At 44.1% G+C, this 24,203-nt stretch overlaps 1 protein-coding gene across 2 annotated transcripts in view; it reads left to right on the forward strand.

The window, feature by feature from the left end:
• Nucleotides 1–2,118: 2,118 nt before the first annotated feature.
• The window catches only part of SHROOM1 (shroom family member 1), a 105,755-nt gene continuing 83,670 nt past the window's right edge, over nt 2,119–24,203 (forward strand). The window contains exon 1 of one of the 2 annotated variants that reach the window (XM_069764010.1): nt 2,119–2,410. The gene's annotated coding sequence lies outside the window, so the exon portion shown is untranslated. The remainder of the gene's footprint in view (nt 2,411–24,203) is intronic. The other variant, XM_069764012.1, reaches the window with a different exon arrangement.

Consider the following 24,203-nt stretch of genomic DNA (forward strand, 5'->3'; position numbering starts at 1 on the left):
TGTCTCTCACTTTCTGAACTGAAACTGAACTCTCCTTTCCCTCCAGATGAGGATGTCATAATAGGGGAGTTCAGAATCTCTCAAATTAATGTATGAAAATGGGCTCCTATTAAGTTTGGAATCATGTAAACCCAGAAAAAATCTTTATTATTATAAAATTCAATTAAAAATGCCACCAACCTGTGGCTGCACCAAGAAAAAATCAAAAAACAAAAACACACAAAAAACACCGTGAAAAAACTAGGGTGGGGGTAAGGACAATCCCTAAATGGTACCTAAATCGCACCTGCCTAGCAGCGGGGGTTGGCACCCTATGGAGAACGTTATGGCGCCCCCGCTCCACGTCGGCTAGCCCTAGGGTCGCTGATAAACCCTAATGATCCCAAAGGGTCCCTCTGCCCACACAATGGTGTACTAAAGGTGCCCCTAAAAGCTATACATATAGCAACTAGATCTAGGGAAGCCTCAAACCCCACACCTGTGTATTAAAAACAATATGAGAACATGCAGAGGGCTTTTTTACGGCCGCATTTTGCCATTATCACGTATGATCCGTGACCTTTAGGGCAACACCTCACTTAAGCAGATAATACTGCGATTGCTTCTATCAGCACTGTGGGAGGCGCACACCTGCAAAATTCCACCCTACCACAGACAATGCAAGTAATCGATCTGTGCCTCATAAACTCATGTCCATCAGGATGCTATTAACAGATAAAGGCATATATATAGGTCGATACTCATCATTAAGTGATGCGCCGTCTGCCCACTGTTCCAAACTTAAAGGGAACCTGTCACCTGAATTTGGCGGGACTGGTTTTGGGTCATATGGGCGGAGTTTTCGGGTGTTTGATTCACCCTTTCCTTACCCGCTGGCTGCATGCTGGCTGCAATATTGGATTGAAGTTCATTCTCTGTCCTCCATAGTACATGCCTGCACAAGGCAAGATTGCTTTGCGCAGGCGTTTACTATGGAGGACAGAGAATGAACTTCAATCCAATATTGCAGCCAGCGGGTAAGGAAAGGGTGAATCAAACACCCGAAAACTCCGCCCATATGACCCAAAACCAGTCCCGCCAAATTCAGGTGACAGAGTCCCTTTAATAGGGGAGTTCACCTTAAACAGGTTTAGAGCTCCCACTTCTGGCCTGGAGTGTGAACATGTTGTATGCATTGTGGTTACCTGATAAAAGATCTTCCTTCATCGCTTCCAAACGTAACATCACTCTCCCCGTGAGGAAAGCAAATGTCACTGTGACAACCCGGACCCTGGGACGTCACACTAGCGCCTAGGGAACTCATTCCCTGTGCAATGCTCCTCTATGTTGCTGTCACTACTGACAATGGCATCAGGGGGGGTTAAATGCCCGTGATCAGTGGTAGCACCAATTGTTGGCGTTGCTGCTGGGTATCAGCTCATACAGAGCTGACATCCCCACGCGATCGACGAGGCGCTCAGCATGAGGCTGCGCGATCATTCTGCCTTACATGTACTGCTCCTCCCGCAGCGCAGTACATGTACTTCACATGTCAGGAAGGGGTTAAATAAAGCGGCTTGGTTTTTTATACTTATATGTTTGTTTACCAGCAGATTTTCTGCATCTAATGGAAATCTATGGGGAAAAATCACACAATCAGTATTTGGTCAGTATTTTACCTCAGTATTTGTGCCGTGTCCACACAATCAGTATTTGGTCAGTATTTTACCTCAGTATTTGTGCCGTGTTCACACTATCAGTATTTTACCTCTGTATTTACGCTGTTCACACTATCAGTATTCTCCATCAGTATTTGTAAGCCTAAACCAAGAGAGGGAAAGTATAATAGAAACATATGCACCACTTCGCATTTATCACCCACTCCTGGTTTTGACTTACAGATACTGAGGTACAAAACTCACCAAATACTGACCGTGTGAACGTGGCCTAAGAAGCTGCACTAATTTCTCCTGAAAAATACACCGCATGGAAAGCTCATTGTGGGACCTTAACCTTCTGCTTGTCCCCTCCCTACACTTGCTGCGCCATGTGCTCTCTGACTGACAGCAAGGATCTGACCAGTAACCAGTGTCTTGTAGCTTCCTTGTCAGACAGGAGCATTGCTCCCTGCCTCAGGTTAGTGTTTCCAGTGACATCAGAGTTTCAGGTTCTCTCTCCCAGGCCCTCCCTTCCTCTGTAATTGGATGGCAGCCTAACCCTGCCAGTTACCTTTATGGTCAGAGCACAGTGTGGGGAGAAGCAGGGAATGCAACTGTTTAGCTTGGCCTGAGCCCAGATGAAGCAATCCCTTGTAGGAGTCATCAGGGTGCACTGGAGTAAATGTGGCCACCTCTCCGGGCTGTGAAGTGCTGCTGCCTTTCCTGGGAGTTCAGACCTTCCAGATGGTGGTTTGCTGGGAGCTCCACTACAGGTAAGAGGAAAGCTGTTGCTAAGATCTGCAGAAAGGATTGCAACTAGATGAAGACAACAAATGGCTGCTACTTGGAGACATTGTGATCGTGTGATGGTGCTTTCAGGGGCTCTCTCCTTTTGGGGGTGACACTTTAGTGCATGCTCTCTCTGTGATTGACTATCTGCTGTGTCTCCCTCCCAGGCAGGATGGGGTTATAGAAAAGTAATTGATCTCCCACATCGCACACTTGCACCTACAAACTATAATCAAGTGACCCTAAAAGCTGTTTTTGGGGTTATTTTTTGTCAAGAAGTCCCTGTTGGTTTACATGGTGACCCTGTGGAGGGACATGTATATAGAGAGCATATATAATCATGGGGTATCACAAGAAAAAAAAAAGTGCAGGTGTGTGGTGCGACGTGCTTTTTATTTGTCCCCAATTCCAAATACTGTAGAATGTGGCTCCTAAGATGATGTATTTTACCATGATGACCCCTATAATAATGCCCATATTATACCATGTAATGGATCTATAGTGGCAATAAGCTGAGCTGTAACGTATGGAAGTGTAACATATGGATAGATTACTACTACGCTTTTTTTGCTATCAAGGGAGCGGAAGAAGTGTTGGCAGCACTGGGTCTCGTCATAAACTGACATCAATGCATGTTTGTATTGCAAATCCTCCCTGATCTATATTGTTCAAAGGCCACAGTGATGTCATTTTGTGCCGTCGTGCCCATATGGTCACATGAGATGATCTAAGCGTGTGACCACATTATCCAGCGCCATGGATGACTGTATGGGTGGGAGCTTGGTCAACGTGGGGGGTATTTTTGACTTAACATATGTTATTTTAGTTTGATATGCCACATAGTCTTCATTTCTAACAGAAAACACGTGACCCCCTTTTCTGGTGATTGGACGGATCCCAATAGATCATATATTTAGCACCTTGTGAATAGGTGTTAAAGGGGATTTCCACTTTCAGGAAGGTGGACCTTTTTAAAATGCCTGAAATAATAAACGGAGCAGGCAGGGCTGTCGGAGTGGAGTCGGTAAGCTAAACCTCCAACTCTGAATCCTCAATTTCCATGACTCTGACCCACGACTCCGACTCCACAGCCCTGCGAGCAGGTACTCGCTATCAACGGGTCCAGCAGCAATCCTTCTAGGGTCACAGCTGTAGCCAATCGCTGCTCGTGCTGTCTACCGCGATACGATTGGCTACATCAGTGATACGCTCTGTTGACGTGACATCGCCAAGATCAAGGTGTGTAAGTACCTGTTCTGTTTGGGTTTTGGGGGGTATTTTAGAGCATTTAGGGTCCATTTTTCTGAAAGTGGAAAATCCCTTTAAGTAGTAATTTTAATTCAACTCCTTTGAGCAGAAATACATATAAACCATTGAAAGGATAAACTATATTCAGTATTTTGTGCCAGGTTCATCTATCAGCATCAGAAACAGGGTTGCAGTTGACTTTTCATTCCATGGGTGTGTGAAGCATGACATGTGAGACTGCGGACCAGTGAGGGAGTATATCTCTGGTCCTCTAGGATGAAGCCGTATCTGAGTGCCATTACTCCTAGTGGTATGACGTGGTGCCTAATTTGTGGATGCCAGCTGTCAAGTATGCATCTTGCTATGAAGTAATCTACCCAATAATATGGTTTGATGTTTCTTGAGATAGTCAAGTTTTTGTTCTATGTTCTTCTGCTGCTGGTCAATGTTTGGCCCGACATAGTGAGGCACATTTCACGTTATTACAAATTTTGGACTTGAATCGCCCACGTCTTTGTGGTGGTCCACTTGTGTTTATTACATTTCTTGGGGTCAAAAAACAAAGCAGCACGATATTACTTTCAGGCTGGGTTCAGGCCACTGTATGAAGACTCAGGCCAATGGCGGATGTGACCTTCTTTGTGTGCAACTCCATGCGATCACACACTTATCGGATGAGTGCAGGAGCTGCCGTACCAAATGGTGTGCAGCCACGACTGTCTCTGTGTGCTCATCTGCATATATGATGAGAGCAGAAGCTGGTCCAATTGGAACAAAATAGTCCATGCTGCGATTTCCCCCTACACCACCATGCAGACCAGTGGTCCGTGTGGAAATTCGGCCATGTGGACTAGCTCATTGGCTATGAGTGCCCACGCTCTCCATCTGTGGCCCCTGTGTGCCCACGCTCTCCATCTGTGGCCCCTGTGTGCCCACGCTCTCCATCTGTGGCCCGGTGTGCCCACGCTCTCCATCTGTGGCCCGGTGTGCCCACGCTCTCCATCTGTGGCCCGGTGTGCCCACGCTCTCCATCTGTGGCCCGGTGTGCCCACGCTCTCAATCTGTGGCCCGGTGTGCCCACGCTCTCCATCTGTGGCCCGGGGTGCCCACGCTCTCCATCTGTGGCCCGGGGTGCACACGGGCAGCACAAGTCTGTATATGGGTTATTATTACAGGATGGGGGCTCTATTACAAGGTAGGGGCCAGGATGAGGGATATTATTACATGATTGGGGCTTGGAGAGGGATAGTCTGTGAGCATCATTATAGTCAATGGCCCCCGTCGGCCCATATCCCAGTTTGCGTGGGGGGCTGGCTTAAACTCCCAACAGGACCACTGAACGTGGGACAAAGCGCAGTGTGAAAGCACCCTTACTTATTCGGCACACATGAGTGGCCATCTTGAGCCACAGGAAGTTGTGCAAGTGTAGATATGCCTGGTGGTCATCACTCAGGGAAAATCACTTTCACAATAAATTACCATCTATTACACAGTCTCAACTGATACTTTGTAGGTGAATATGCTTGCTTAAAGGGGTTTTCCGGAAATCTCCTGTTCCTGTCTGTTTGTGTAACTATGCTTTGCTTGCCCTCCCCAGGTCTCAGTCATTGCTCTTGGGGTCTGTTCTTGTCTACAGCGTGATGATCACATTTAGAGCACTGTAGCCAATAAGGGAGCTCAGTGGCTCTGAGCGTCTTTTTCTTTTTTTTTTTACCTCTCCAATTCTGAGAAAATTGGATCACACGCTGATCAAACTCTAATCACAGTGTGTTTAGCATAATCGGACCGATTTTCTCAGATGTAGAGAAAACTGACATCTCTGAACAGACTTTCGCTATCCCATCTGAGAGCCACATGATGTAGGATAATGTCCTGCTGATGAAACAATGATTTTATCAAAACTGCGACACATCAACCCAGTATACAACACCTCGCTGGAGTCAGGGTCTCTATCTCTACATTATTCTGCTCTCTGATAAGGGAGCAAAAACCTGATGACAGATTCCCTTAACGTCCTCAGCAAGCACACATGTAGCTGCAAATTGAAAGCATCTTCTCGTTATTTTAGAATTGCTTGTACTTTGTACATTGTATGCAGTAAGTATATTCCAAATTGTCTTTCAGAGATCAGAAAATCAATTGATGTTTTCAATCAATAGCGATAAGCGCAGGGCAGGAGGCATATGTCACATTTAAATATTCTTGCTTAATCTCAGGCAGAGCGTGAGTGTGAATTGTCCATCTCCCTAAACATCGGGCTGTGTCCGGATTTGGACTAATGGAGACAATGTTGCAAGAGTTTGGCTTGGTGACACTTTTGTGACGTTTTGGGGCGGTCCTGTTTCTGGAGCATCTTTCTGATGTTCCGAGTGTGTGTACACACCAATCTCTGCTTCAAGTGGTTACAGGACTTAAAAATTGTTACACTAAACATTTTGAGACATGAAGAGCTTTGATAAAATGGAGTAATATGGTTATGTAAAGTTGTGGTGTCGTGCACGCCTTCATGAATCGGGAGAGTCTGACTCCACCATGCCCTCTCATCAAGACTGGCGAGAAAACTGTCAGTCTTGAATCAGGGCCTATATTGGTTTATGTCAGGCTAGTATGCTATGCAGGTACTGTTTAGTAATTTATCACATACAAAGTGTACACAGCTGTATACCATCCTGGAAAAAGTGTGCAATTGCCATATAGTATCTATACTGCAGAAGATCAAATTAATATACTTACATAACAAACAAAAAGTCAAAATGGTGTTACGGGGAAAGGGATGGTTAATGCTTGGCCAAATATTTTCTTTGCAGAGCTGTAAAATTACATGACGGTTATGGCTGACCATGTAATTAATGGGTGGACGAGATCCACCACAGCTAAAGTGTGTCTCTAGGGTTAGGGCTTTCTGCTCTCACTCATACAGGGAACGCTGAACTGAGAACCCGCCACTTTGTGGTCCACATGTTACAATGAGTATCGCTACACCCACATTATAAAACCTACATATTTTTCCCCATCTGCTCGCATGCACCCTTGTACGTTATAGTATCAGTAGTTAGAGACTGCTTCTTGTGTTGTGAGAAAGGAATGGATGAATGGTAGGCCACATGGACACTATGGAATGCTTCTTGGTCTACCACCATCTACTTCTCTGCTTTCTAAGGCCCCGATTCATCAAGACTAAAGTATTTTTTTTTTTATTATTATTTCTATTTTTTTTACGCGTTTTGTAGTAGGTGTAGATAGGCGGGACTGAGAACAACAACAAAAAAAACTCAAAAGGGACAAGATTTTCGCTCAACCACGAGTTGAACACAAGATTTGCAACTTTTCAAGCAGTTTTTTCTTAATCTGCTTAAGTCTTTTGTGCTTTGGGATGTTGTTCTTTTAGCAATATACAAGCATGTTAGACATCCACATGAAGGTCCACGTGTACTTATAAGTTTGGACTGGAGCAGCGTTTCTGTTATAGCAAACTTCAGCAGATTTGATGAATTTGTTATACCGCTATATTGGTTCCTAACAGCTCGACCCATTTCAAAGGGGCTAATCCAGAGTGACGTGAAAATGCCAAAAGTCAAATTTTTTTGACATGTCTTCGCTTTTATGCCACTTTTGTGGCATAACAGCTTTGCTAAATTGGCCCCATAATCTGCAAGCCTTCTGATTCTCTCTTTTTCATAGGCTTCTTGGAGTCCAGATGTTCTTCGTAATTCAGCTACAATCTCAACACGATTAACCCCTTCATGACCCAGCCTATTTTGACCTTAAAGACCTTGCCGTTTTTTGCAATTCTGACCAGTGTCCCTTTATGAGGTAATAACTCAGGAACGCTTCAACGGATCCTAGCGGTTCTGAGATTGTTTTTTCGTGACATATTGGGCTTCATGTTAGTGGTAAATTTAGGTCAATAAATTCTGCGTTTATTTGTGATAAAAACGGAAATTTGGCGAAAATTTTGAAAATTTCGGAATTTTCACATTTTGAATTTTTATTCTGTTAAACCAGAGAGATATGTGACACAAAATAGTTAATAAATAACATTTCCCACATGTTTACTTTACATCAGCACAATTTTGGAAACAAAATTTTTTTTTGCTAGGAAGTTATAAGGGTTAAAATTTGACCAGCGATTTGTCATTTTTACAACGAAATTTACAAAACCATTTTTTTTAGGGACCACCTCACATTTGAAGTCAGTTTGAGGGGTCTATATGGCTGAAAATACCCAAAAGTGACACCATTCTAAAAACTGCACCCCTCAAGGTGCTCAAAACCACATTCAAGAAGTTTATTAACCCTTCAGGTGCTTCACAGCAGCAGAAGCAACATGGAAGGAAAAAATGAACATTTAACTTTTTAGTCACAAAAATGATCTTTTAGCAACAATTTTTTTATTTTCCCAATGGTAAAAGGAGAAACTGAACCACGAAAGTTGTTGTCCAATTTGTCCTGAGTACGCTGATACCTCATATGTGGGGGTAAACCACTGTTTGGGCGCACGGCAGGGCTTGGAAGGGAAGGAGCGCCATTTGACTTTTTGAATCAAAAATTGGCTCCACTCTTTAGCGGACACCATGTCACGTTTGGAGAGCCCCCGTGTGCCTAAAAATTGGAGCTCCCCCACAAGTGACCCCATTTTGGAAACTAGACGCCCCAAGGAACTTATCTAGATGCATAGTGAGCACTTTGAACCCCCAGGTGCTTCACAAATTGATCCGTAAAAATGAAAAAGTACTTTTTTTTTCACAAAAAAATTCTTTTCGCCTCAATTTTTTCATTTTCACATGGGCAGTAGGATAAAATGGATCATAAAATTTGTTGGGCAATTTCTCCCGAGTACGTCGATACCTCATATGTGGGGGTAAACCACTGTTTGGGCACTCGGAAGGAAAGGCGCGCCATTTGACTTTTTGAATGGAAAATTAGCTCCAATTGTTAGCGGACACCATGTCGCGTTTGGAGAGCCCCTGTGTGCCTAAACATTGGAGCTCCCCCACAAGTGACCCCATTTTGGAAACTAGACGCCCCAAGGAACTTATCTAGATGCATATTGAGCACTTTAAACCCCCAGGTGCTTCACAGACGTTTATAACGCAGAGCCATGAAAATAAAAAATAATTTTTCTTTCCTCAAAAATGATATTTTAGCCTGGAATTTCCTATTTTGCCAAGGATAATAGGAGAAATTGGACCCCAAATATTGTTGTCCAGTTTGTCCTGAGTACGCTGATACCCCATATGTGGGGGTAAATCACTGTTTGGGCACATGCCGGGGCTCGGAAGTGAAGTAGTGACGTTTTGAAATGCAGACTTTGATGGAATGCTCTGTGGGCGTCACGTTGCGTTTGCAGAGCCCCTGATGTGGCTTAACAGTAGAAACCCCCCACAAGTGACCCCATTTTGGAAACTAGACCCCCAAAGGAACTTATCTAGATGTGTGGTGAGCACTTTGAACCCCCAAGTGCTTCATAGAAGTTTATAATGCAGAGCCGTGAAAATAATAAATACGTTTTCTTTCCTCAAAAATAATTATTTAGCCCAGAATTTTTTATTTTCCCAAGGGTTACAGGAGAAATTGGACCCCAAAAGTTGTTGTCCAGTTTCTCCTGAGTACGCTGATACCCCATGAGTGGGGGTAAACCACTGTTTGGGCACACGTCGGGGCTCAGAAGGGAAGTAGTGACTTTTGAAATGCAGACTTTGATGGAATGGTCTGCGGGTGTCACGTTGCGTTTGCAGAGCCCCTGGTGTGCCTAAACAGTAGAAACCCCCACAAGTGACCCCATTTTAGAAACTAGACCCCGCAAGGAACTTATCTAGATATGTGGTGAGCACTTTGAACCCCCAAGTGCTTCACAGACGTTTACAACGCAGAGCCGTGAAAATAAAAAATCATTTTTCTTTCCTCAAAAATTATGTTTTAGCAAGCATTTTTTTTAGATTCACAAGGGTAACAGGAGAAATTGGACCCCAGTAATTGTTGCGCAGTTTGTCCTGAGTATGCTGGTACCCCATATGTGGGGGTAAACCACTTTTTGGGCACACGTCAGGGCTCGGAAGTGAGGGAGCACCATTTGACTTTTTGAATACGAGATTGGCTGGAATCAATGGTGGCGCCATGTTGCGTTTGGAGACCCCTGATGTGCCTAAACAGTGGTAACCCCTCAATTCTACCTCCAACACTAACCCCAACACACCCCTAACCCTAATCCCAACTGTAGCCATAACCCTAATCACAACCCTAACCACAACCCCAATTCCAACCCTAACCCTAAGGCTATGTGCCCACGTTGCGGATTCGTGTGAGATATTTCCGCACCATTTTTGAAAAATCCGCGGGTAAAAGGCAATGTGTTTTACCTGCGGATTTTCCACGGATTTCCAGTGTTTTTTGTGCAGATTTCACCTGCGGATTCCTATTGAGGAACAGGTGTAAAACGCTGCGGAATCCGCACAAAGAATTGACATGCTGCGGAAAATACAACGCAGCGTTCCCGCGCGGTATTTTCCGCACCATGGGCACAGCGGATTTGGTTTTTCATATGTTTACATGGTACTGTATACCTGATAGAACACTGCTGCGAATCCGCAGCGGCCAATCCGCAGCCAAATCCGCACAGTGTGCACATAGCCTAATTCTAAAGGTATGTGCACACGCTGCGGAAAACGCTGCGGATCCGCAGCAGTTTCCCATGAGTTTACAGTTCAATGTAAACCTACGGGAAACAAAAATCACTGTACACATGCTGCGGAAAAACTGCACGGAAACGCAGCGGTTTACATTCCGCAGCATGTCACTTCTTTGTGCGGATTCCGCAGCGGTTTTACAACTGCTCCAATAGAAAATCGCAGTTGTAAAACCGCAGTGAAATGCGCAGAAAAAAACGCGGTAAATCCGCCATAAATCCGCAGCGGTTTAGCACTGCGGATTTATAAAATCTGCAGCGGAAAAATCCGCAGAGGACCAGAATACGTGTGCACATACCGAAACCCTAACCCTAGCCCTACCCCTAGCCCTACCCCTAGCCCTACCCCTAGCCCTACCCCTAGCCCTACCCCTAGCCCTACCCCTAGCCCTAGCCCTAACCCTAGCCCTAGCCCTAACCCTAACCCTAGCCCTAACCCTAGCCCTAACCCTAGCCCTAACCCTACCCCTAACCCTACCCCTAACCCTAACCCTATTCTAACATTAGTGGAAAAAAAAAAATTTCTTTATTTTTTTATTGTCCCTACCTATGGGGGTGACAAAGGGGGGGGGGGGGTCATTTATTATTTTTTTTATTTTGATCACTGAGATAGATTATATCTCAGTGATCAAAATGCACTTTGGAACGAATCTGCCGGCCGGCAGATTCAGCGGGCGCACTGCGCATGCGCCCGCCATTTTGGAAGATGGCGGCGCCCAGGGAGAAGACGGACGGGACCCCGGCTGGATCGGTAAGTATGATGGGGGGGGATCGGAGCACGGGGGGGGGGGAATCGGAGCGCGGGAGGGGTGGAACGGAGCACGGGGGGGTGGAACGGAGCACCGGGGGGGGGGTGGATCGGAGTGCAGGCGGGGTGATTGGAGCACGGGGGGGTGATTGGAGCACGGGGGGAGCGGACAAGAGCACGGGGGGGAGCGGAGCACTGGATGGAGGGGAGCCGGAGCAGTGTACCGGCCAGATCGGGGGGCTGGGGGGGCGATGGGTGGGGTGGGGGCACATTAGTATTTCCAGCCATGGCCGATGATATTTCAGCATCGGCCATGGCTGGATTGTAATATTTCACCCGTTATAATAGGTGAAATATTACAAATCGCTCTGATTGGCAGTTTCACTTTCAACAGCCAATCAGAGCGATCGTAGCCACGACGGGGTGAAGCCACCCCCCCTGGGCTAAACTACCACTCCCCCTGTCCCTGCAGATCGGGTGAAATGGGAGTTAACCCTTTCACCCGATCTGCAGGGACGCGATCTTTCCATGACGCCACATAGGCGTCATGGGTCGGATTGGCACCGACTTTCATGACGCCTACGTGGCGTCATGGGTCGGGAAGGGGTTAATCCCTGATCAATGATGTATGTTATCATATCTACCTACAGTGATCAGGAAATACTCTTTCAGTGTACCAGCGATTGACTTACAACATAAAACATGTCTCTCCTGCACATTTTCCAAATAAGTCTGTCCACAATGCAGCAGTTCATGTAAACATTAGAAAAGCTCCCATCACATAGGGAAAGGGCCATACAGCTGGAATATACAGCATGAATGAAGGGACCTCAACCTGTGGCTTGTTGGCTCATAGTTTGTGGCCTATGGCCGTCTCCCAGCTCATTTACATATATGAAAAATGTGGATTTCTCTGGAATAAAACATCAAATCGCAGATATCCAGGTATCATTTTATTCCGCTTCCTATGACCTGCATGTCCATATAGACAGCTTAGGAGAGCTGATTTTACTGACAGATTCCCTATAATATCTTATCAGAAATGTGCTTAATTCTCCTCCTGGACTGATATTTCACTCTCACTCTCAACTTACCTGTAAAATATGTATTAAAAAAAAGACAGATTTTCCAATTGGTGAGGTAGGAGATGCGTTGGTTCTTTTTAAAATTCTATGGGGATGGGAGTAAAAGGAGCTAGCGGCAGATTCAGAAATTCTGCGGCAAATTCTCCTGAAACGATACAGTTCTCCATAGAGGTTTATGGGCACCAACTGCTGTTTCTATCTCAGTAATGGAAACATCTGCATTGACTGGAGACAGACCTAAGTTATGAGCTGAGGATTTTGATAATGAATGATCAGTCTAGGAGGAGAAAGAAGCACATTTCTCTAATGGGATATATTCATATTTTCACGTGTGGTAAAAGCTGTTTATTTTCTAAACATCTGACGTTGGCACACACACGAGGCAACAAAAACCAAAAGAGATGTGAACAGAGCATTATTGTCTCACAACTGTCTCATCTCCAGACAATGGTGACGTGAAAGTGGCGTTATAAGGAAGTTGTTACCAGGCCAGTGTCGCGTCTCCATTGTGGTAAATGCCGAGCTTTCATTTCTTAAGATTTGTTTAAAGCTTCCATGGAATAAACCCTTCCACGTTCACTACTACATTCCATCCATTGTGTTGGCTGCATTAATTAGTCTGAATTATGTTATATGTGGTCAAACGGCCAATAAATCTGTCATCTATTATCCAGAAGTCTTCAGAAGTTCATCTCTTTGACCGAACAAACACATACAAATGGCTACTAAAGCCAGTTATCTGGCCAGGGAGCTGCACGTGGTTTTCATACAAAATACACTATAAACACGAAGATCCTTTACATGGGTTTAAAAAGCAAAAAAAAAAAGGAGCTTGCACTCACTGGTTAATTGGACGATCTTTTCTTGGTAGTGGTTCAACTATAGTGCACGAAGAGTAGTAGTGGTGCTTAAATTGGCCAAAGACCCTTCTGCCACACTTTATATGGGCCAAAGATTCAATATATGTATATATATATATATATATATATATATATATAATATATATATATATATATCACAATCTCTCAGGACTTTTTCCTACAGAGCACCATCCCAATCATCAAGTGGAGTTAACATGGTATCATAACAAACCTGCCAAAAGAGGGTTAACCACCAAAACTCTCAGCTCGGGCAAGAAGGGCATTAGAGAGGCAGCACAAAGACCAAAGGTAACCCTGAAGGAGCTGCAGAGTACCCCAGCAGAGGCTGGAGTATCTGTCCATATGACCATAATCGTACACTCCATAGATGAGGCCTTTACGGAAGAATGGGCAGAAAAACAGCATTTACTCGCAAAAATTGTAAGGCTCGTTTTAAGTTTGCCAAAATACATGTGGGAGAATCCCCAAATGCATGTAGTAATGTGTTGTGGTCAGATGAGACCAAAATTGAACTTTTTGGCCACCAAGGTAAATGCTATGTCTGGTGCCAAACCAACACAGCTCATCACTCCAAGAACACCATCCCCACAGTGAAACATGGTGGTGGCAACATCATGCTCTGGGGATGTTCTTTGGCAGCATGGACAGGTTAAATGGGACAGGGAAACGTGTAAATGTTTTGGAATGGCTTGGTCAAAGCCCAGACCTTAAAAGGAACCTGTCACCAGGTTTGCCCGATATGAGATGCTTCCATTGCCTATCAGGGCACCCAACCTGACCTGGAAGAGAAGAAAAATAACTTTAATTTCACTCACCTGTGGGGTGGTCCGATCTGAGGGGTGTCGCTCTTCTTGGACTAGCACCGCCCATCTTCTTGCAATGCCACCCTCCTTGCTTTATGCGGATGTCGCTTCCCTGCATCATCCACACAGTTTGCTCAGCATTGCGCTCCTGCGAAGGCGTACTCATCTGCCCTGTTGAGGGCAGAGCAAAGTCCTTCCGTGCTCTGGCACTGGGTCTCTCTGACCTTTCCCGGTGGCCGTTACTTTACTTTAATCTAATTGAGAATCAGACTTGAAGATTGCGCTTCCCAGAGGAAACCATCTAACATGATGGAGCTGGGGCAGACATGCCTTGAAGAATGGACAAAAATCCCAGTGGAAGGCTCACAGAAAAGTATCCAATGCACACTGAAGTTTTCAGTTATTTTGTCTTATTTGTTGTTTTGTTTCACAATAAAAAGAAAACCATATGTTCCCAGTTGTAGGCATGTGCTTTACATGAACTGATGCAAACACTCAAAAAACCAACACCGCAATCTTCCAGGTTGTGAGGTAGGAAAACAAGAAAAATGCTGTTTGAACATATACAGTGGCTTGTGAAAGTGAGTCCAGTGGTTGTTGATATTCCCTGTATGGCTGTGCATACAATGACTGACAGCTGTCAATCATGGAGTAGGACTCTTAGGCTATGTGCACACGTTCAGGATTTCTCGCAGAAAATTCCTGAGAAAACCCGGACATTTTCTGCAAGAAATCCGCAAGGAAACCGCATATGTTTTTGCCGCGATTTTGCTGCGGTTTTCATGCGTTTTTGCCAAGGTTTTTTCCAGACACTTCCCAATGCATTTTGTAGTGGGGAAATCCGCAAAAAAACCCGCAAAATTAATGAACATGCTGCGGTTTTTACCGCAATGCGTTTTTTTCGCGGAAAAAAACGCATCATGTGCACAAAACATGCAGAATTCATTCTAAATGATGGGATGCTTATTGTGTGCATTTTTTTTGTGGTTTTATAGCGTTTTTATCGGGAAAAACCGCGAAAAAAAAGCGCAAAGTGTGCACACAGCCTAAGGCTGTGTGCACACGTTGCGGATTCCATTGCGGATTTTTCTGCGTGGATTCTGCAGAATCCACAGGTAAAACACCCTGCGTTTTCACTGTGCATTATCTGCGGATTTTATTCAGATTTTGTGCGGATTTCACCTACGTTTTTACACCTGCTTATTCCTATTATGGAATTTTTCGCAGCAAGTGCACTTCGGATTTGGTTTTCCATAGGTTTACATGGTACTGTACAGCGCATGGAAAACTGCTGTGAATCCGCAGTGTCAAATCCGCTGCGGATCCGCAACGTGTGCACAGTCCCTTACTCATGCAAACACCAAGGATTTCAAGGAATAAAATGTAAAAAGTTAAATAAAATATTTTCCAACAAACCTGTATTTCATTCTGATTGTCTCTATACCGTGCTGTGCACATGTGCAATGTGACAAGTTCCCTTTAACATGTGATAGATATGAATCCTAACTTTATATTTTCATCATCATCTCTGTGTCTGTGCTCTACATATTTTTGGTATCCTCTTGTACATTTAGTTTGTACTTTGCCTTTTTTGGCTTATATGTACCTCGTGAGTGCACTCTGGTTTGCCAGCTTATATTCCATCTCTTGTCCGCTGGCACACATATGGATATAGTTATAATAAGAATTAGTAGGCTCTTGTCCCGTGCTATGCATCCACTTAGATTTCACCGCACTATAGTCTGGCCTCGTGTAAAATAAACCTCCGTTTTATAGCAGGTCTTCAGATTTCATACCCGCCCTGCTTTGGCATGCCTGCTCAACAAGTGTCCATGTGGTACGGCAAAGCTCCTACATTCTGATGTACTGATTAAGAATTCCAGGCTCTACAATAATGTGCCTTTTTATTATGCCTCAGCATAATGGCAAGTCCTCAGCATGCTTTAAATTACTGATAGATTTATAGGGCAAAGGCCTCTTTTATAAAACATTCACCGCCGAATTCCTATGCTCTGAATGCCACTATAGCTTGCTATTGCACTCCTATTTTTAATGTAACCTCCTTTTTAGGAAGTTTATAACTATATAAAGCAAAGGGTCAGTGGTTTGAATTAATACTAGTTGTGTATTTACCTGTATTCACTTTTTATTATTGGAGTGCAAGGATTCTCAATACATGTATGCCATTTAGTGGATAAGGATCCATTTTTTCCCCCCAGTGGTGTTTATTTTCTTTTTTTTTTATTATTCTTATTCTGATTGTACAGTAGTTAAAATATGGCATACTCTCAAACTTGTGAAGCACCTGTGCTGCAAATAACAATATATAGAGCTGTAGTATAAAGTATGGAGGATGAATACAAAAGAGACCGAGCCTATGTTGTGGGTTTATTTAAGGCTACTTTAAGACCCCTGTAAACTCTAGGATACAACACTACATTTTGTAGTTCTAGTCATTTGATTTTAACTATTGATTAGCAACTGCAGTCCACAAAATTACACCCAACTCTTATGCACAGTGCTTTGAATTACCGTTGTATCATAGTAATATAGTTATTAAGGTTGAAGGAAGACTATAAGTCCATCTAGTTCAACCCATGTCCTAACCTAACATGCCCTAACATGTTGATCCAGAGGAAGGCAAAAAAAAACCATGTGGCAAAGAGTAAAGCTCCACACTGGGGAAAAAAATTTCTTCCCGACTCCACATACGGCAATCAGACTAGTTCCCTGGATCAACACCCTATCAAGGAATCTAGTGTATATACCCTGCAACATTATACTTTTCCAGAAAGGTATCCAGTCCCCTCTTAAATTTTAGTAATGAATCACTCATTACAACATCATATGGCAGAGAGTTCCATAGTCTCACTGCTCTTACAGTAAAGAATCCGCGTCTGTTATTATGCTTATGCATGCAGAAAAGCCGTGGAGACTCCATCAGGTGTTTCTCAACACAAGCAATAAATAGCCTGGCCTTTCACCAGGAAGGAACAACCAAAACATGGTATCCATCCACAGACAGCTGTTTCGGGGTATTTGCCCCTCATCAGTGGGGAGTAGGAAACTGTCTATTAGGAGCAGTGCCTGGTAAAAGGACTATAAACATAAGGATATCAAAACATCCATCACCGCAGAGACACCATCACGTGTTTCTCAATGCAGTGATCCAGAACACTGCCCCCATCCCTTATGGGAAATATGCAAATGCATGCAGAAAAGCCGCGGAGACACCATCACGTGTTTCTCAACGCAAGCAATAAATAGCCAGGTTTTTCACCGGAAAGGAACAACCACGGGAAGGGCAGCATCCAAAAAGGAAAACCACCTATGCCAAAACATAGTATCCATCCAAAGACAGCTGTTTCGGGGTATTTGCCCCTCATCAGGGTGGAGTAGGAAACTGGCTATTAGGAGCAGTGCCTAGTAAAAGGACTATAAACATTATTATGTTATTATGCTTAACCCCTTAGTGACAGAGCCAATTTGGTACTTAATGACCAAGCCAATTTTTGCAATTCTGACCACTGTCACTTTATGAGGTTATAACTCTGGAACGCTTCAACGGATCCCGCTGATTCTGAGATTGTTTTTTCATGACATATTGTACTTCATGATAGTGGTAACATTTCTTCGATATTACTTGCGATTATTTATGAAAAAAACGGAAATATGGCGAAAATTTTTAAAATTTTGCAATTTTCAAACTTTGTATTTTTATGCCCTTAAATCAGAGAGATATGTCACGAAAAATAGTTAATAAATAACATTTCCCACATGTCTACTTTACATCAGCACAATTTTGGAAGCAAAATTTTTTTTTGTTAGGGAGTTATAAGGGTTAAAAGTTGACCAACAATTTCTCATTTTTACAACACCATTTTTTTTTAGGGACCACATCACATTTAAAGTCATTTTGAGGGGTCTATATGATAGAAAATAACAAAGTATGACACCGTTCTAAAAACTACACCCCTCAAGGTTCTCAAAACCACATTCAAGAAGTTTATTAACCCTTTACGTGCTTCACAGGAACTGAAACAATGTGGAAGGAAAAAATGAGCATTTAACTTTTTTTTGCAAACCTCTTAATTCAGAACCATTTTTTTTATTTTCACAAGTGTAAAAACAGAAATGTAACCATAAATTTTGTTAGGCAATTTCTCCTGAATACGCCAATACCCCATATGTGGGGGTAAACCACTTTTTGGACGCACCGCAGAACTTAGAAGTGAAGGAGCGCCGTTTGACTTTTTCAATGCAGAATTGGCTGGATTTGAGATGGCACGCCATGTCACGTTTAGAGAGCCCCTGATGTGCCTAAACAGTGGAAACCCCCCACAAGTGACACCATTTTGGAAACTAGACCCCTTAAGGAACTTATCTAGATGTGTGGTGAGCACTTTGAACCCCCATGTGCTTCACAGAAGTTTATAACGTAGAGCCCTGAAAAAAAAAATCGCATTTTTTCTACAAAAATGATCTTTTTGCCCACAAATTTTAATTTTCACAAGGGTAACAGGAGAAATTAGACCACAAAAGTTGTTGTGCAATTTCTCCTGAGTATGCTGGTACCCCATATGTGGGGGTAAACCACTGTTTAGGCGCACGGCAGAGCTCGGAAGGGAAGGAGCGCCGTTTTGGAATGCAGACTTTCATAGAATGGTCTGTGGGCGTTATGTTGCATTTGCAGAGCCCCTGATGTACCTAAACAGTAGTAACCCCCCACAAGTGACCCCGTTTTGGAAACTAGACCCCCCAAGGAACTTATATAGATGTGTGGTGAGAACTTTGAATGCCCAAGTGCTTCACAGAACTAAAGTTGTTGACCAATTTATCCCGAGTACGCTGATGCCCCATATGTGGGGGTAACCCACTGTTTGGGCGCACGGCAGAGCTCAGAAGGGAGGGAGCACCATTTGACTTTTTGAGCGCAAAATTGGCTGTCGTGTTTGGAGACCCCCTGATGTACCTAAACAGTGGAAACCCCCCAATTCTAGCTCCAACCCAACTCCAACACACCCCTAACCCTAATCCCAACCTGATCCATAATCCTAATCACTAACTCTAACGATAATCACAACCCTTACCCCAAAACAACCCTAATGTCAACCCTAACCATAACCCTAATCAAAACCCTAAATCCAACACACCCCTAATCCTAATCTCAACCCTAACCTCAAACCTAACCCTAATCCCAATACACCCCTAATCACAACCCTAACCTTAACCCTAATTCCAAACCTAACCCTAATCCCAAGCGTAACCCTAATGCCAACCCTAACCCTAATACCAACCCTAATCCAAACCCTAACCCTAATCCCAACTCTAACCCCAACCCTAGCCCTAACTTTAGCCCCAACCCTAACCCTAGCCCTAAGGCTACTTTCACACTTGCGTCGTTTGGCATCCATCGCAATCCGTAGTTTTGGACAAGAAATGGATCCTGCAAATGTGCCCGCAGGATGCGTTTTTTGCCCATAGACTTGTATTGCCGACGGATCGTGACGGATGGCCACACGTCGCGTCCGTCGTGCACTGGATCAGTTGTGTTTTGGCGGACCGTCGGCACAAAAAAATCCAATGAAACTTTTTTTGTACGTTGCATCCGCCATTTCTGACCGCACATGCGTTGCCGTAACTCCGCCCCCTCCTCCCCAGGACATAGATTGGGCAGCGGCTGTGTTGAAAAAATACATCCGCTGCCCACGTTGTGCACAATTTTCACAACGTGCATCGGTATGTCGGGCCGACGCATTGCGACGGCCCCGTACCGACGTAAGTGTGAAAGAAGCCTAACCCTAAATTTAGCCCCAACCCTAACCCTAAATTTAGCCCTAACCCTAGCCCTAACCCTAATTTTAGCCCCAACTGCTGTTCTCCTGCCGGCCAGCAGATGGAGACAGATGGCGGGCGCACTGCGCATGCGCCCGCCATTTTCTTTTCCCCGGCAGCCAGGAGGAGCAGCAGGAGGACCCAGGGACACAGGTGAGTATGCTAGGGTCCCCGAATCCCCCTATTTCTCTGACCTCTGATGTGCGATCACATCAGAGGACAGAGAATTACACTTTACTTTTTTTTTTTTTTTGCGGTCGCCGGTAAACAGTTAATTACCGGCGATCGCAAAACAGGGGTCGGTAAAATCGACCCCGATCATTTTCTTTGGGGTCTCGGCTACCCCCGGCAGCTGAGACCCCAAAGATCCTCCCGATGCCGGCGGGCGCACTGCGCATGCGCCCGCAATTTTGAAGATGGCGGCGCCCACCGGGAGACACGAGGAGCATCGGGGGAGATAGGTGAGTATTGGGGGGCTACCTGGGACCCCTTTTCTCTGTCCTCCGATGTGCGATCACATCGGAGGACAGAGAAATTAAAAAGAGATTGTGTTTTTTTTTTTTTTTGCGATCGCCGGTTAATTACCGGCGATCGCAAATGCGGGGTCGGTTAAAAACCCCCCGAATCATGTTCTCTGGGGTCTCGGCTACCCCCGGCAGCCGAGACCCCGGAGAAAATCCGACTCTGGGGGGCGCTATTCACTTTTTCCACAGCGCCGTTAATTAACGGCGCTGTGGTTTAAGTACCCTTAGCGGCCGCCGTTAAAAGGCGTATCGGCGGTCGCTAAGGGGTTAAACCTTTTTTCCTCCAAACGTAGAGGATGCCCCCTTGTCCCTGTCTCAGGTCTATGATTAAAAAGATCAGAAAGGTCTTTGTACTGTCAATTCAAATATTTATACATTAACATAAGATCACCCTTTTAGCCTTAATTTTTCCAAACTAAATAGCCCCAAGTGTAATAACCTATCTTGGTATTGCAGACCCCCCAGTCCTCTAATAACCTTGGTCGCTCTTCTCTGCACCCGCTCCAGTTCAGCTATGTCTTTCTTAAACACCGGAGACCAGAACTGTGCACAGTATTCTAAGTGTGGTCAAACTAGTGACTTGTATAGAGGTAAAATTATGTTCTCCTCATGAGCATCTATGCCTCTTTTAATGCATCCCATTATTTTATTTGCCTTTGTAGCAGCTGCCTGACACTGGCCACTGAATATGAGTTTGTCATCCACCCATACTCCCAGGTTTTTTTCATTGACGGTTTTGCCCAGAGTTTTAGAATTAAGCACATAATTATACATCTTATTACTTCTACCCAAGTGCATGACCTTACATTTATCCCCATTACAGCTCATTTGCCATTCATCAGCCCAAGCTTCTAGCTTACATAAATCATCCTGTAATATAAAATTGTCCTCCTCTGTATTAATTACCCTGCAGAGTTTAGTGTCATCTGCAAATATTGAAATTCTGCTCTGAATGCCCCTCACAAGGTAATTAATAAATGTTAAAAAGAGGGCCCAATACTGACCCCTGTGGTAGCCCACTGCTAACCGCGACCCAGTCCGAGTGTGCTCCATTAATAACCACCCTTTGTTTCCTATCCCTAAGCCAGCTCTTAACCCACTTACACATATTTTCCCCTATCCCCATTATTCTTATTTTATGTATCAACCTTTTGTGTGGCACCGTATCAAAAGCTTTTGAAAAGTCCATATACTGTACACTACGTCCACTGGGTTCCCTTGGTCCAGTCCGAAACTTACCTCTTCATAGAAATTGATCAGATTAGTCCGATAGGAACGGTCCCTAGTAAACCTTGACAAAAAAGGTTGCAATGTAATCTTAGCCTAAAGAGATGGTACCATAAACATTTATCACCTATCCAGATAATAAATGGTACAAGTATGCCTACAAGGCGGTCTGACCTTAGAGACCTCACCAATCCCCCCGCACAATGGAGGTCCCAGTGTGTGAGTGGGTCAGAAGTGTATGGTTCTAGCTTTCAGTAGGGGGTACATGGCTCAGGATTAATGAGGCTCCTTGTTCTAGAACATGCAAACATTGATGAAACACAGACCCCATCTTCTTTATAGCCCTCGTCATCCTTTTCTATAACTATTTCTCTTTTACTAAAAGGGAGGAGATGGTCTGTGATTGAAGCGGAACATTAAAGGACAAGTGACAGGGAGTGCACTCATAGTATATAATAATGAGACTAAGGGACGTGTTTATTGCCGGATGTGCTGTATTACCTATGGTGCTTCTGCGACTCATGTCATTAAACGTGTATATGACAAGGGAACAGGACAGGAGAGTCGCTGCCACATTGTATGTCTTGTGATATGGAATTAGTGAATTCAGATTACATATTAAACTTTACCAATAAATTTGTTATATTTGTGACAATATGTCTAAGAAAAATAAGATATGTCCCATGGTCACTGAGCAAACATCTGAGATTTGCTGGAGAATGTATCTTACAAGCGCAGTCCATATGCATTTGCCTTTAACTTTAAATTTAGTTCTCAGAGATTGTACAAATAAATTGGTTTTCCGGTACGTTACCATTGATGGCCTATCCTCAAGATGTCTCATTGGTGGTGGTGCAACTCCCGGTACCCCCGCCAATCAGTTGTTTCCAATGGTGGCAGCTGGAACTGCTCAGTCACGGATCTGCATAGCAGAGCTCGTCGACTGTATATTGGCCGAGTACTGCACATCCACCCCCTATTGATTAGAATAGTTGGCAGATGTGCAGTACCCAGTAACGGCCACTATACAGTCGATGGAGCCATGCAACTCCGTAACTGAGCAGTTCTGGCCACCGTTGGCAACAGCTGATAGGCGGGGATGCTGGGTATTGAACCACACCGATGAGACATTAAAAGTTTGGGAAACATTCTATGTGCCCCTTGGTTTATTGATTAACATTTGACTAAGTCATCATTATTTGGCAGAGTGGGGTTTCTAACTTGACTACCCTCCCTGTTATGAACAGGTAATTCAGAACCACAATGGACCTTGAAGTTCAGAGCACACAAAGTGACCTGACATTTACCAAAAACATAGGACGAGCTCTGATACGTGGAAACTCTGCTGACCGCAATCCCTAATCCTATCACACCACACTAGAGGTAGCCGTGGATTGCGCCTAACGCTCCCTATGCAACTCGGCACAGCCTGAGAAACTAACTAGCCCTTAAGATAGAAAAATAAGCCTACCTTGCCTCAGAGAAATTCCCCAAAGGAAAAGGCAGCCCCCCACATATAATGACTGTGAGTAAAGATGAAATACAAACACAGAGATGAAATAGATTTAGCAAAGTGAGGCCCGACTTACTGAATAGACCGAGGATAGGAAAGATAGCTTTGCGGTCAACACAAAAACCTACAAACAACCACGCAGAGGGGCAAAAAGACCCTCCGCACCGACTAACGGTACGGAGGTGCTCCCTCTGCGTCTCAGAGCTTCCAGCAAGCAAGAAAAACCAATATAGCAAGCTGGACAGAAAATATAGCAAACAAAAATAACACAAGCAGAACTTAGCTTATGCAGGATAGACAGGCCACAGGAACGATCCAGGAGGAAGCAAGACCAATACTAGAACATTGACTGGAGGCCAGGATCAAAGCACCAGGTGGAGTTAAATAGAGCAGCACCTAATGACTTAACCTCATCACCTGAGGAAGGAAACTCAGAAGCCGCAGTACCACTCTCATCCACCGAAGGAAACTCATAGACAGAACCAGCCGCAGTACCACTCACGACCACAGGAGGGAGCTTGGCCACAGAATTCACAACACCTCCCCACTCCGCCTCAACAGACTTTCATTATAGGCTACAGATTTAAACAATGTACAAAGCCAGAATAGTACATCTCTGTGCACTGTTTAGTGGACACTCTGGGTACTGCAGCTTAGCACTTACTCACTTGTTTCACTATACAAGGTGCAGCGCTGGAGCTAATAACAGCTGATCAGTGGGGGTGTTGGACCCCACCTATTTGACATTGATGGCATATCGTTAGGATTGATCATCAATATGTAATTAATGGACAACCCCATATATGTGAATCAAGCAAGTCATTTTATAGTCATTAGAAAACTTCTGCAAAGTCTTTGCTAATAAATCTAATAGACTTGAAATATTACATTTGAAAAGGTACAGGTGCTTCTCACAAAATTAGAATATAATCAAAAAGTTAATTTAATTCAGTTCTTCAATACAAAAAGTGAAACTCCTATATTATATAGAGTTATTACAGAGTGATCTACTTCATGTTTATTTCTGCTAATGTTGATGATTATGGCTTACAGCCAATGAAAACCCAAAAGTCATTATCTCGGTAAATTAGAATACTTTATAACACCAGCTTGAAAAATTATTTTAAAATCCGAAATGTTGATCTACTGAAATGTATGTTCAGTAAATGCACTCAATACTTGGTTGAGGCTCCTTTTGCATCAATTACTGCATCAATATGGCATGGAG

The sequence above is a fragment of the Ranitomeya imitator genome, chromosome 4, assembly GCF_032444005.1.
Source record: "Ranitomeya imitator isolate aRanImi1 chromosome 4, aRanImi1.pri, whole genome shotgun sequence".
Taxonomy (NCBI): Eukaryota; Metazoa; Chordata; class Amphibia; order Anura; family Dendrobatidae; genus Ranitomeya; species Ranitomeya imitator.